General features: G+C 44.9%; 1 protein-coding gene across 20 annotated transcripts in view; it reads right to left on the bottom strand.

Annotated features, from left to right (window-relative positions):
• The window catches only part of ANKS1B (ankyrin repeat and sterile alpha motif domain containing 1B), a 1053015-nt gene that overhangs the window by 139694 nt on the left and 898675 nt on the right, over window positions 1–14646 (bottom strand). Inside the window, exon 1 of one of the 20 annotated variants that reach the window (XM_025439294.3) lies at window positions 2353–2627. The exons of 16 other annotated variants lie outside the window; for them this stretch is intronic. The gene's annotated coding sequence lies outside the window, so the exon portion shown is untranslated. Of the gene's footprint in view, window positions 1–1794; window positions 1954–2352; window positions 2628–14646 lie in introns of those variants that run through there. 3 more of the 20 variants (XM_035699330.2, XM_025439293.3, XM_049093987.1) reach the window with 3 other exon arrangements.

Consider the following 14646-nt stretch of genomic DNA (forward strand, 5'->3'; position numbering starts at 1 on the left):
AGTAAAATTAAGTTTGGCAATGAGCAACCGCAAGACAAAGTTCCCATCCCTGAACAGGGAGCTCTAATTCTTCACTGCTTTTTCCAAAAATCCTATCTCCCCCTGCAACCTGAAGCTTTCAAAGTCTTTGTAATGTTTTTGTATGACATTGTCACTGAGTCTCCTAGGTAGCATGCATCTGTTTTAATCTCATTTATACCAGCTACTCCTTTCTCCACCATCTGAGACGGGAAGGATCACTGTCATCACACCAAGAGTTACTCACGACCGACAGAACAACAGAGCAGAACACTTCTGAAGAAGCCTTTATGGTGGAATAAAGCCAGCGCAAGTCATTATAGCCTATTTTGTCACAGAGCCATCAACAGTATGGACTCAAATAACCCAGACACCACTGGCATCTCCTTGCCTAAGCTCATCTGCTGAGTACAAAGAACATAACAGGTTTCGAGGTGACCTCTGAGGCGTTTTCTAATTTTCTTTCTTCTTTTTCCCTTCTGGCTCCAAACTTCAGCAGGATCTACCGTATTGTAAAGACTCTCAGAAGAGAATTACAGACTTCCTTAGTCGCTTGTGTCAACCTTCACAAAAGTCTTCAGTTGGACCTAAATTCCTCGGGGGGCCCTCCCAGCACTACTTCCTCTAATCCTGTCTTTCCAGATGCAAGAGTCCGTATAGCAAGTACACTAATGCAAGTGTCTAAGACTCGTAAAGACCTCAGGGTTCGTATGCTTCCATTCTACAGATACAACATATTGGGCATATTTGTGCAGCACGGGGACTGAATTTTTAGTCTTCTAAAACTAACATCTCGGTCGCTCAGAGGAGAGAAATGATAACTGCGGCGGGGACTAGCCTTTCTCGTCAATCTCTAAGAATGCAAAGCCTTCCTGAGCTGCCTGTCTGTTTGAGGGGCTCATGTTTGCAGACAGCTGGTTTTCTTGGAGAGAGAGAGAGAGAGCGAGAGAAAACGACTAACGAACCAACCAACCAACTAAAAAAACAGGAAAACACCCCAACAAAAACCCCACAAAAAACACCACGCGGCAGTGGCTGTATCCTTATAAAAGCAAGTCCCTGTTTGGCTTTGGCAAGTTTTAGCCTGGAGTAAAATCACATCCAAGTTCCAACCGCGGAAATTGGGATTTCAACAGAAATGCTGACCCGACCTTCAGCAAAGCAGCTAATTGCAGTCTCTGCTGCTCTGTCACTGCCCTGCAAGGCGTACCACGGGGGAGTCCATGCCCACGTCCCCCTCCGCGCAATCAGTGGTTAAAAAACACGGGGAGAGAAGGCACGCTCCACACCGACCCTTCCAGGGTCTCTTCCTCGAAGGCGATCCAAAGCGCAATTACATGGGTTGTCGTGGCTTTTTGATGTTTGAACACAAATGACCTTTGGAAAATAGATACTCGTGAAAGTCAAAGCATTCGGAGAGACCTCCAGTAATTTACCGCTTGGAACTCCTCGCAACCGCGAAGACAAGGAAAGGAAAGGGAAAATGTGCCCAGCCCGAGGGGTGGGAGGTGAGGGAAAACCAATAACCGAACCGCGTTAAGGAAAAGGAAAAAAAAGAAAAAAAAAAGCCCACACAGTGGAGACCGCTAGCCTAGGCTGCAACAAATGCCCCGGCAAACCCCTTCCGCAGCCTCCGCGGATTTCCCACCCGGCTTCCCTTCTCCTCGGCTCCCCCAGCGGCCGCAGCACTGCGGGCGGCCGCATCCCGGCGAGCAGGCGCGGCGGGCGGCGGGGGAGCAGCCGAGCCCCGCCGCCCGCCGCCCGCCCGCTACTCACCCGAGCCGGGCGGCACTAGCGACGGCGGCGGCCGCGGGCTGGCTGCGAGCCGGGCTCCGCGAGGGCTGGCGGGCTCTGGCCCCCGCGGACGCGGACATGTGGCTGGAACGCGGCCCCCCTAGCCGTTGCCTCTGAGCATCTTTGTGGGCGCCCCCAGCGCAAGCGAGCGGCGGCGAGGGTGAGGGCGAGGGCGAGGGCGAGGGCGAGGGCGAGGGCGAGGGCGAGCGCGCCGAGGAGGGGCAGGGGCGGGCGCGGCGGGAGGGGCGCCGAGCCTGGCCGCGCTGCGCCGAGCGCCGGGCTCTCCCCGCCAGCTCCCCCGGCCCGCGCCCCGCGCCCCCCGCCCGCCGCCCGCCGCGCGCCCTCGCACGCGCCCGGCCCCCCGTGGCGCGCGCCGGTCCCGGCCCGGGTGGCGGCGGCGGCGGCGGCGGCGGCGGCGCGTCCTCCCCCGGGTGCCGGCTCCGGGGCTGCGGGCGGCGCTCTCCATTGTTCTGCGGCCGCTTCCCGGGGGCGGGCGGCCGGGCGGCGGGAGGCGTGGGCCGGGGTGTCGGGAGGGCTTACCGCTCAGGGGCACCCGGACCGCCGGAGCGACGCGGGCCGGCGCGGCGCGGCGCGGGGGCTGCAGGGCGCCTAGCACGGCGGGCTGCGGGCGCGCGGGGGCTCGGTCCTCCCGCACTCGCTGGGGCTCGGCGCGCGGCGCATCCCGGGTTACTATGGATATCCTGGCTCCTCGCCGCCTCCTCCTCGCGCTCCGAGGGGCCGCGCGGCGGCAGCAGCCAGGCAGCTCCGCAGGCGCCCAGGTGACCAGTCGGCAGCGGCAGCAGCGGTGGCAGCAGCCGCCACCGCCGCCGTCACTGCCGTCGCAGCCGCTGGGGAGAGGAGGAGGCGGCGGCGCAGGGGGCGAAGGGACGCCCCGCTCTGCTCCGAGGCCACCCAGGGCTTCCTCCCAGCAGCCGAGCCGCCGCGAGTTCCCCACGCAGGACAGGCCGCCGCCACCCTCGACTGTGTGGACCGGTGGCGCCCGAGCCACTAGCCTTCCAGCTGCTGTCCGAGGGGGATGCCCAGCCCCCGGGACACGGAGGGGCCGCGGCGGACGTTTCCAGGGACGATCTTGGCACGGTTTAGACACCCTTTATCCCCGCCCCCCCTCCCCCCCCGTTCCCACCAGAGTTCCCACTGTGCGCCTCCGAACGCTTGTATAAATTCGTTCTCGTCAAAATGATGCCACTCATGGGAGGGACACCTGACCTCAAATGACAAAGCTTTCCCCCCATTAAAAAAAAAAAATCCCTTAGTTCTCCCTCGCCATAAATAAATAAAAATAATGTGTGGTTTACAGACCGCTTAATTCCGTAACATGTGAATGAACGTTTATCTGACAACCCACGCGCTCCAGTCCTTTGGGGTTTCCACGTTCCATCCAAAAGTGTGAGTTGCCCACTTAGACTGGAGGTAAGAACCGCAGGTTCCCACCAACGATACCCATCGCCCGAACACAAGGTAACGGCACCCAAACTGTCTGTGGGACACAGCCTGGAATGAGGTACTCTAGGTATTTAAGGGAGTGGACGGCCCTTCTGATGAACTCCAACAGCACTGATCAGTCTGCTTGTTTTCAGGGTACTTTCGGTTTCTAAACTTAAGAGTGCACATTCAGTGCTTTCAGGCCAAAGGAAACAAAGATGTTGGTCAACTGCAAAAGTCTGGCACTAAAAGAGAAATGTGAGTTAATTTTCAAATACTAGACAACATTTACCCAGCACTTACGATCTGCCAGGCATCTGTGAATTATCTCATTTAATTCTCAGAACTCTATGAGGCAAGTTTTATTATTATCCTCGCTTTACAGTTGAAAAATAAAAGGCTTAGGGAGATCTGCTGCTCGTGCTTAAGGGACAGTATTCATTGCCCTAAACAAGAAACACAAAATGTCCACTGTTTTGTCTATTTTCATGTCATCTTGTGCTTTTGCGAGGTTCGGGTCAATAGTATAGCGTAAAGCCACCCCTCTAGCGAGAGGCAGGGCCAGGCCTGTGAGGCTCCGGACCGTGAACCCTTAACACTATAGAAATGCTTTCTCATTTACAGAAGGAGTTTGTGGGGCTTTTTGATTTTGCATCTTACATATATAGAAAGAGAAACAGATTGGACATAATCTGCCTTTCTTGACCAGGGCATGTTTGCATCTCTCTGGTTTTTTTGAGATCAGCCAGCTTTCAATGGGTTTGGGATTCAGGTGGTTTCATTCTATTTCTCACAACACCACCAAACACATGAGACTTAAGGTGGAATAGTGTTTCCTTGGTCTCCCGATCATGTGAATGACTGAAGAATGACATTCCTGGGGGCACCAACAATATCTCTTCTGGATATTGTTCTCTAGCAACAATGCTGGGCTCTGTCAAAAAGATGCCCTTTGTTAGCAAGGAACTAAGGGCTCTTTAGAAAGGAGGCACGCTCTCAAATCTTCTGCACTGGAGTCATTTGGGACCTCTAGGCCTTTTTGTGTCTGTGCTACCTCTAGAGGGTGACGGAAATCTAATTCTCTGTCAGCATTTGTGCTTGGCGACTGAAAACTTCTTGAGGGAGACGGGACGGTAAGTAGCTGTCCATGGTAGCTGGTACAGGCGCTCCATTCAGCATAATCAGCTCAACATATTAAATACGATAGACCTGGAAAATAACTTCATCCTGGCACTAATGAAATTTGGCAATAGCCTCCAGGTATGCATATTAAGACATAAAGGTTTTACCAGACTCCTAGTGGTTTGGGTAAAAACATTAAATAATCCACAGAAGAATGACTTTCTACTCTTTGGCACTAAAATAGCCCCTAGGTCATAGTTGAAATTTTAGACATTTTAATGCTCTGGAACAGTATAAAGGATATAAGAGATCATCTTATGAAACCCTCTCATATTGTAGAAAAGGAAAGTGATGCCAAGAATGGTTAAGTCACTTACCCAAGGACCTACCCTAACTAGAGACAGAGGCAGAGCCGTGAATTCTTGCCACTTGTTCAGACGCTTACCATGATGCTATGGTGCCCCAGGATATTCAATGCCAGACTTTGTTTTTCCTTCAGTAGTCTTATGTTTTTGCTAAAAATAGATTAATGTCTAATTTGTGTTATTTAAACTATGCATTATAGCTTCATATTCTATTACTTGGGGGAATCTACATTTTGTTTTTAAAACATTGGTTATATAAAGTAATACACTATATCTTGAAACATGATACAATTAAGAAATAGCTCTTATAGCGCCAATTCCCAATTTCCCTATATCCCAATGAAAAGTAAAGCATCCATTCCATTACAAGTCATCAAGAATGCAACCCTCTCTAACATAAACTATTTAAGGACAGCAATTTTAAATCAGAAAGGGCTAACATTTGGGATTCTCCAATCTTCTGTATTCTTTCTTTGCATTTTTTTTTAATTTTTTTTCTTTCTTTTTTTTTTCTTTCTTTGCATTAAACAAATTATCCAGAAGGCTATGTTGAATGTTTTCATCTTACAAAGTCTAAAGATGGCTGTAAGAGGTAAAACACTAATATGAGTCCCTTTGTATAGAGTTAGAGGAGTAGAATTATAATACTTTATTCCTTTGTTTTGATATAGTATTGTGCAGTAGTTAATTAAGCTCTCAATTTTGGAATCAGACTTACAGGTTCACGTACTTGGTATTCCATTTAATAGTTTTCTAATCTTGAGTACATTACCTGAGTTTTTCAAGCCTTATCTTTCCAACTTGTAAAGCGTATATGACAATAATGGAAATTACTTCACAGAGCTGTGGTAAAGAGGAAATGAGATTACACATATGTGGTGCTCTTTTTGATGTGCCAAGCCGGCTAGGTGATAGTCCCCATTTACTTAATCGAACACAATCTAGGTGTCACTATGAAAGTATTTTGTAGATGTGGTTAAAGTCCATAATCAGTTGACTTTATTAACTAAGAGAGATTATTCTGGATAATTTGATTCAATCAGTTAAAAGGCCTTAGGAGCAGAACTGAGGCCTCCCTGAAGAAAAAGCAGCTTTGTGAAAGGCAATTCCAGCCCCTGCCTAAGAGTTGCAGCCTGCCCTACAGATTTCAGACTACCCAGCCAGTTGCACAATTACATAGGCCACTAGCTTGCAGTAAATGTCCTGGTGTATACCTCATACTGGTTCTGTGTCTGTGATTGAGCTGAACCCTAACTTAACACACTTTGTAAAGTACTAAATGTGGTATCTGGTGCATAATGAACCCCCCGCCAAGATGTTAGCTCAAATGTTTTTAGCAAAGTCTTTACTGTATACCTCTCGTGTTCACAGTATCGAGGTATGCACTTTGACAAAAATGTCCAAGAGTTCTGAAATAAAAAGAAATAGATGCCTATTACCTTCAACAATAGCAATCCCAACCAGGAAAGGATATAATGTTTTAGTAAAGTTTCCAGGAAAACAAAGGAAATGAGGCAACCAGTGTTGATTTTTTTTTTTTAATCTGGAGCTATGTAGGAGAATCCTGTAAATCTAGTATGATGGTTACTTCCAGGGTTAGGAAGATAAGGAATAAAAAGGTAGGCACTCCTCTTTCAATAGATCCAAATAGATTTGGCATTTGAAACTAAATAAGATCAGTTTTCACGGATCAACATGTAATTCCATGATGTAATACAAATTTATTTATGACTGTTGGTCTTAAGCCAACTGGAATTATATATTTAAGAGAACTGCTTTGAGATTCTTGGAGGAAGAAATCCTCTCATACTTAACAATATTAAAGGAAAAAGATCTTTCTTATTTCAATGTTAGCTTATCTTAATATCCAACATTATCTTATAGCTTTTAATTTGTTTTGATCATTTTTAAGCAAAGAAAAGAATACTTTAAAAATTATTTAAAAGGAGGCGTGGCACAAACCCACTTATATAGAAGCTGCCTCTGTCCTTCAGAATTATAATGCCAGGCGTACAAAACTTAAAGCGGGAAATATCTCATCGAGTCAGTAAACAAAGTCTGGGGAGGAATTCTTGGATATAAATAGGATTAAGAGGTAATGAGATAGTAAGATGGAGAACTTTTGACTTTATATCAAACTCTGATGACTTGGATCCCATTTAACAAATGCACGTTTTAAGTCTGATGTTTGTGTGTATTCACCAGCCAGAGCTGTCCTGTGATCTGTCATACTACATTAATGATCTTTTTTTTTAAAAAGGTAGTGACATAAAAATACTTCTGCTCATTATATCAAGATTTACTGAATTCTTGTGATGTCAAACCTTGAGTTAGGAGCTGAAGAATAGGAAGGTGGGTTACTGATGGACTCTAATTTTGTGGAACTGTGTCTCTGGGTAAACCCAGTTTATCCTTATGGATCAACCATTTTCCTTATTCTAGGAAAATGTTTATATACCTCCGTATTGGCTTAGGCAAAATTATTTTGCTTTCACAGTAACTTTGGTGTCCCTAATAATAGCATTTTTTTATTTTTATTTATTTATTTTTTTGGTAATTACGTGTTTAGTTATGGATCTCCATATAAGACTGCATGAAGTCAGAGACCCTGCTTATGTCATCCTCTACTTCTGTTCACCTTCTGACCCCAGATAGGCCTTAGGAAAAGGTTTGTCAAACAAGGAAAAGAAAGCTGGGCACATGTCGAATTTTAGTTTATTCTCCACATAGACAAATGCAGAAGGCAAACAGATTCTAAATCTGGAGCTCAGGAGCGAGGTGAGGACAAGAGATGTGGATTTTCTTTTTTTTTCTTTTTTCTTTTTTTTGAGATGTGGATTTTCTATCTGCTTATTTCCTAGTAGTTGGAAGGCTTGGGAATGGAATGTCATCCACTAGAACCACATGTAGAATTATCAGAGAACGCTGGATAGCACCGCCATTTTATACTGTGGGATAAGACATGACCCACTTCGAAGCTAGAAGAATTTTTAGAAAACTCCACCCTCAAATAAATCTTTTTAATCATGTGAATCATGTTTAATAAAAAGGCATTTCAGAACTAACTATTTAAAAGACATGAATGTGGACTTATAATCACAATATTGTGGAGCCTTACCTTCCAATATGTAGAAAGCGGGGTGTTGAATTTTGAAAAAACAAAGCTGGTGTGTGTAGATAGAGCTCATAGGACACAAGCCAGAGAGATAGAGCCTGCATACTGGAGACAAAACAGGATCAAGGAGTTCCACAAGAGGTGAGCATCAGGGAGGGCTTTGAGTAGCAAATGGGTGCGTGTGGCTGTTGGTGGGATACGTCTGCCATAGAAGTGGTACGATTCCTCCTCATACTCAGGGCTTGCTTGATGTTAGTGAGATAAATAAGGTATCGGCTAACTTCCACCACTCGTAGATTTTATAATTTTTATTGCATTATTATACTTTTGCTGTGGAAAAATTCCTTTATTTGGATAGCAGATTTAAAAACAACTTATGGACTGCCTATTAACCAGGGGCATATTTACTACCCAGCTAACACAACCCAGAGTGAGCAGAAGGGATTTACACTTTTTCCTGAAGGCAAGCAGGCTTGGAATCCAGGGGGAATGATTGTAAACACAGAGGCCCATCTGCCAGCAATGTTCTGCCCCAGTCTTCTGAATTAAGACCTGGGGACTTCTTTTGGATGTTAACTACATTCAAGGCCTGAGCCACGTACAGCTCCACTGAGCCATAGCTAAGACATTCACTTGCAGCTTTTGCTTACAACCAGCCCCTGGGATTCAGTTCTGGCCACACAACACAGATGTTAAATACTTCATCCTTCTAACACCTTTAACCAGTAGAGCTGCTGTGCTCAACACTTGCAGCAACTTTCAAGGTCGGCGATGAGAGGAAAATGCTCCGGCAACCTGATCTGGGGGTCCGTTTTACTAAGTGGGCATGTGTTCCTGACTTCCCAGGCAACCCTTTTTAAGTGAGTCAGGACATTAGATCTGCATTTGGATTCAGAAAAATATGGTCTATAGCACATTTGGAGGTTATACTTGGGGCCCTCAAGGAGGTATTATAATGTATGGAATAAGGCCGTGGGCTCAGACCAGGGTTCAAATATGACTCTGTCATTTATTAGTTGTAAGCCCTGAAAAGTTTGCTTAATCTTGCTGCACTTCATTTCTGTGTCTGTGAAATAGGGAGAATTTGTCCTTAAAGGATCAAATGAGTGCATTCACATACAAATCTAAGCATACTACCTGGTGCACAATAATTATTCAGCCAGAGAATTAAGTTCACCCAGGATTAACTGGTAGATCTTTAGAATCAAGAGGCTACTCCAACTTAACAGCTCAACTAAGTGACAAAGGTCCTTCCCATAGTACCTTCCAGTGTGCTTATCAGTTGTACAAGTGAGGGAGAGCTCATGCCTCTGGGAGTGGACAGAAACTTACTAATGTAGACTCATGAAAAAAACATATATTTTTTTTTCTTCACAGGATTTTATGTAGGACAAGCTAGCCTATCATTTGATGGTGATTACGTATATCATTATGCTAATTCTCCAGCAGTGTCCATTCAGGGTGTTAACATACCCTACATAGGCAAAGGGAGAAAGAATTACATATAAATTTTAAAAATAAATTTGAGTTGTTAGAACTGAATCTTAGGATAGGAAGTTGTGGTTGATGTCCACTGTTTTTCTTGCTCAACACCTAGTCCCTTCTATTTCTGTTAGCATTTGTCTGATTTTTCACTGAAAACCCACTTCCTCAGCCCTCAGTCATGAAATCCTAGAAAATCCTAGAAGAGCTGACCATTGAGTAAACCCGTGATCCACTGGCCAGTTGAAGGATTTTGTCACTCAGTCACAGGGGATCTTTCAGGGAAGTTTAGGACCAGGACACTGCTGGAACACTGAAGAAGAGAAGCTCTCTTTTCATGGAGGTTTCTAAGTTGGTGACACTGACATTGCCAGGGTGCTGAGCTTAACGCCTGGAGCTGTCAAGACATTTATGGGAATGAGGAAGAGACATGAAGCGAAGAAACCTATTTCTTGAGTACCTACTCTGGTTATATAGATTTTTTTTTTTAAGTGATCTTTATACCTGACGTGAGGCTCCAACTCACAAGCCTGAGATCAAGAGTACGATGTTTTATTGACCGAGCCAGCCAGATGCCCCATCTTGTGTACTTAGCAAGTACCAGGCCCTTATACGCGCTACCGCAACAACGTGGAGGGTCTTTGTCATTACTTTAGTACCATCTTTTCTTTTTTCAGATGAAGAAATCATGAAGGCTCTGAGAGGCTAAGTGATTTTCCAAGATCAGACAGCACCAGAATTAAATCCAGAAGGTAGTATGGCTCTGAGATCCATGATTTTTCATTATGCCCCAATGTTTCCTTTATTAATAAAGTCATAAGAGGTTTTTAAAAAGGTTTATATATTTATTTGAAAGAGGGGAGGGCAGGAGAGAATCTTAAACAGATTCCACACCCAGTGCTGAGCCTGACGTGGCTCGATCCTACAGCCCTGAGATCACGGCCTGAGCCCAGAATCAAGAGTCAGACACTTAACCAGCTGAGCCACCCAGGCGCCCCAAGATATTTTTTAGTTGACAAAATATATTTACATGCTATTTTAACTAATCCTCAAAACAATAACCCAAGGTTGCCGTTGCTATATTGTTTTTATTTGATAAATGAAGCAGTGGAATCCCGAGAGGTCCATTGACTTGGTCAAGGTCACACAGCTGGTAAGTAGCATAACCATGGCTAGAATTCAAAATTTCTAACTCCCATTCTCATGTATTCTCACATGACACTACAGCTGCTGCGTCAGGCAAGTTGCTATGAAGTGGGGCTTTGTCAGAACCGTGACTGATAACAGCTTGGCTCTAAAACATTCTCCCTTGCAGAGCAATGCCCAGCTTGACACTTGGTGGTGGTGTCTGCTGTCACCCTCACTGGCTTACAAGAGAAAGATGCTGGGAAAGAAAGAACACAGGCTTCCTGAAATTTCTGTTGGCGGGGGGCAGGGAGAGGATTGGGGGTAGGATCATTCCAAAGAACAATTAGCCACTCCCTTCTGTTTGAACACTAGGGTGGGGTCTGTAGTGCAGTGGTGGGAAAATCCACTCTTTTTTGTCTATATACTCAGTTAGGACCCATAGGGTGAGTCAGCGTAGCCCTGGAGCAGAAAAGGCTGTCTGGGTAGAAGTAATGTGGGAAGCCACCTTAACTCTTTCAGGACATTAGGCTATCATTTGGTAAATTACTACTTTGCTCTAAATGGGTCCCCGGTGGGTATGGAGGATAAGAATGTTCTAATTTGCATTTTCTCCCCTTTCTCTCAGCTGCTTTTTCTAATTATGATGTAGACCAAGAAACTGTTTAATAACTGCTTTATTCTGAATCATTGGATGCTCTTTTAACTATCAAAAATGCCCCTGCGGGTCTGCTATATTGAAACGGATAGGATCAAATCTATGTGTAAGGTGTGAAGAGTGTCAGATTTGCAGCCCAGCAGTACCCATAAAACCAAGAAATTTTTGGAGGGCAGTGGGGGCATCCCTGAGTTTGAAATTCTGAGCTAATGGAAAGTGTGTGGCAGAGAGCTCCATGTTCCTGGAGGCCTTGGGTGGTGGGTGGAGGGAAGCAGATGCTGAGGGAATTTCCAGGGTAGGAGTTCCTTTGTCCTGCTTAGGGGAGGATCCATAATTCTGATCTGTGGCAGAATCAGGGTCTCTGCTTTGACATGTCTATTACAAGAGAGATTTGTGGGGAGTGCAGGGATGTCCCTGGAAACTCTGATTTCACCCTATCACTCAGAAGGATCTAGAAACATTTTTTCCTCCTGAGAGAGAAACAAATTTATCAGAGCTCTCCTTTGCTCATACGAATTGAGGGTTACTAAGTAAATGCCCAACAGAGTTGCTAGGATCTAATACTATTTTTGCATAATGGTTATTACAGCAGTGATACTCCACATTTACACAGTGTTAAGACTTTTTTTTTTTTTTTTTTTTTTAGTGTTAAGACTTTTTAAAGCACTTGCATATTCATTGTTGATCAGCTGGCTTTGTGGACATGTGACTAGTGCTGTCTCACAGGGCCTGAGGGCACTCAGAAGGCCCCACACTTGGGTTAATGCTCTGCAGTTGCACTCTTGTAATTCCAAATACTTTTAACTTCGAAACTGTGTTTTTTGTAAGTGAAACCTAACGTGACTATGGACCATGTGTTATGGTGCTTAGAACTCAGCTTACATGAGGTCCTACCTTCCTGGGATGAATTTTTGGCTGTCTGTTCCCTCCTGCTGCCTATGGTGCTACCTACGGATTCCCCTCTTTGACTTACGCCACAACCACCACAGCTTTTTGTCTGGGGTAGCAGTCAGGTGGCCTTGACTGGGTTAGGAAGGCAGTGGCCTTCTTTCAGCCCTTACCCTCCTTCTTCCCCTGGTGGTGGTAGGTAGTCTTGGTATGAAGGGTCACCCACCCTGTGGCATTTGGGATAGGCAAGGCATCCGCCAATCCTGCCTTGAGCTGCATCTCATGGTGTGTTTGGTGGGCAATATGGTGGGTGACCTGGTAGGGGCCTCTCACTCACATCCAAACCAAATATCAAGCTTATACTGGCCTAGTGACTATTATCCCTTGGAAGGAGGGGATCACTTGCCTGCCATAGGTTGGGGTGGTGGGCCTGTGGAAAGGGGAGACTCATTTCCCTGCCCCTGGTCAGGCTTCACATTTTGCTTTTGTACTGGGTCCTACAAACTATGTAGTCAAACCTGCTGTTGACCTTCATTATGCTACCATCAAGCCAGACGGGACAAGGGCAATTGCTACTGTTATGTCTACTAATATTATTACTTCTGTTACTGGAGGCCACCATTCCTTCTCTGTGACTCGCTCTGGGGCAAGCACTTAACGATATGCTCCCTTCTTTAGTCCTCATAACAAGTATAGGAGGCAAGGCCTTTACATTGGGGTGATCCTCAACTTCTCAGTTTCAGTCTCCCCATCCCTAAAACTGACATAGCACTACCGTCACGAGGATATTATGAGAATGGAATGAAGCAGTGTGTGAAATAGAGAGACGGAGAAAATTGTATTCGCCTGCATTACTCTTGTGCTGCGTTTGGAAGAAATATTTTGATAATCTCTGTGAGAAAAAGGGTGAAACCTCGCCACAGACATACTCAAGTAACTTAAGAAGGTCGCTAAACTTTTGCACTCACTGACAAGGAGAGGAGTTTGCATCATTCTCAGAAGGAAGGTGGTAAAGAAAGACGAGTCACAGGGCAAAGGCCTTGTTGGGGGAGGAGTGACAATAGGCTATTTAGAGATTGGAAATACTGAATGGGGCTTTAAGCAAATTGTTTGTGTTGGGTTTATCCTGTAAACACACCCACCTTCCCATCATCTGAAATCTTCAGTAAGGACTAACTAACTGACTAATGCTTTTGTGTGTGATTAGATTAATAGGGAGAGGGTCTCAAAGAGGTATTGAGGTTCACATCCACATTGGCACAAATTAGAATAGACAGCATGTGTGGATGCATTTGCCAGAAGATGAGTATAAAGCTGGTGCTGTATTATAACATTATTCTTTGATTGTTTCCCGTGGATGATTTCACTTTTTGTTCAGGCCATGCACTTCAAGAGTGGGGTGGGGGCGTGTAACGGTAGCTATGTATATTTTGTTTAGTTTATATTTTCCCATGAGCCCCACCACCAGGCTTTACACACAGGGACATTCAAATGTTGAGGGATGATCGATATGAGTCATAACTACTAAGGGAAAGAAATTAATATTTCAACAACCTTTTGATGTAGGAATTGTTCTTTGCAGCTTACAGATGAGGTATCTGGGGCTCAGAGAGGCCAAGAAATGTGCTTGGGGCCACACAACTATACTGAGTGGCAAAGCAGTGGTGCAATTCCATGCCTAATACTTGATGCCGTGGTCAATGAAACTTTAGCAGACTATCTAGAGTTTTGGTGTCATTTAAACCAAACATTACACATTGTGTCTACTTAAAACCCCGCTGAAATCAGAAGAATAAGACAAATTGACTTCAAAAACATTCTGAGCAAATAAGAAGTAGAAAAAGGGGGAGGAAGAACAAGAACATAAGAAAAAAACCACAACATGGCATAACTTAGTTATCCCTTAGATAATTGTAGGGTTGTACTGACATTACTCATTGTACTGTAATGACACAACAAAGGAAAAATGTGCCAGGTAGATGCAACATTTGTGCAACAAAAGGCTGCCTCAAATGTATCTGAAAGCATGTCTCTTCCTCCAGCCAAAGTCAAGTCCAAAGGAGCGCATGAATAATTGGCTATAGCTACCCTTTAAGCGGGCGCCAGCTCTCTCTGCTCAGGTTGATACATCTCCAAACCTCAGGGAGTCAGGAATCGGCTGCCAGCAACCAATGGGCTTCTGAGCATTCATAACCAGACCAGGTGCTGATCCATCAAGCTAATTAGCAGCCTGTGGGCCACTGTTAGCTGGGAAGGTAGAGGTCTTTTAAACTTTTCCTGACGGATTGTGTGCCTATTTGTGCTTTTTGAACAAGATGTGATCACAAAGTACTATTAGCACTACCGCGCACACACGTGTGCACACGCACACACTCACACACAACCATTTGGAATTCAAAAGGAGGGAAGCTAAAAGGAAATAGAGGTTTGCTTATAAATGAGATGAGAGACTAACAAAACAAAGGAAGTGAACTTTCATACACACAGTATATATAGTGATTTTCCCATTTAAAAAATTTTTGTTTTACTTAGCATAGCATCATCACTGCAGAATGGACATTCAATAAATGTTAGCTCTTATTGGTAATAATATTTAAAATGTAAAGAATAAAAAAATGGGAAATGGGACCAAATTG

Source organism: Canis lupus, chromosome 15 (assembly GCF_003254725.2).
Source record: "Canis lupus dingo isolate Sandy chromosome 15, ASM325472v2, whole genome shotgun sequence".
Lineage (NCBI taxonomy): Eukaryota > Metazoa > Chordata > Mammalia > Carnivora > Canidae > Canis > Canis lupus.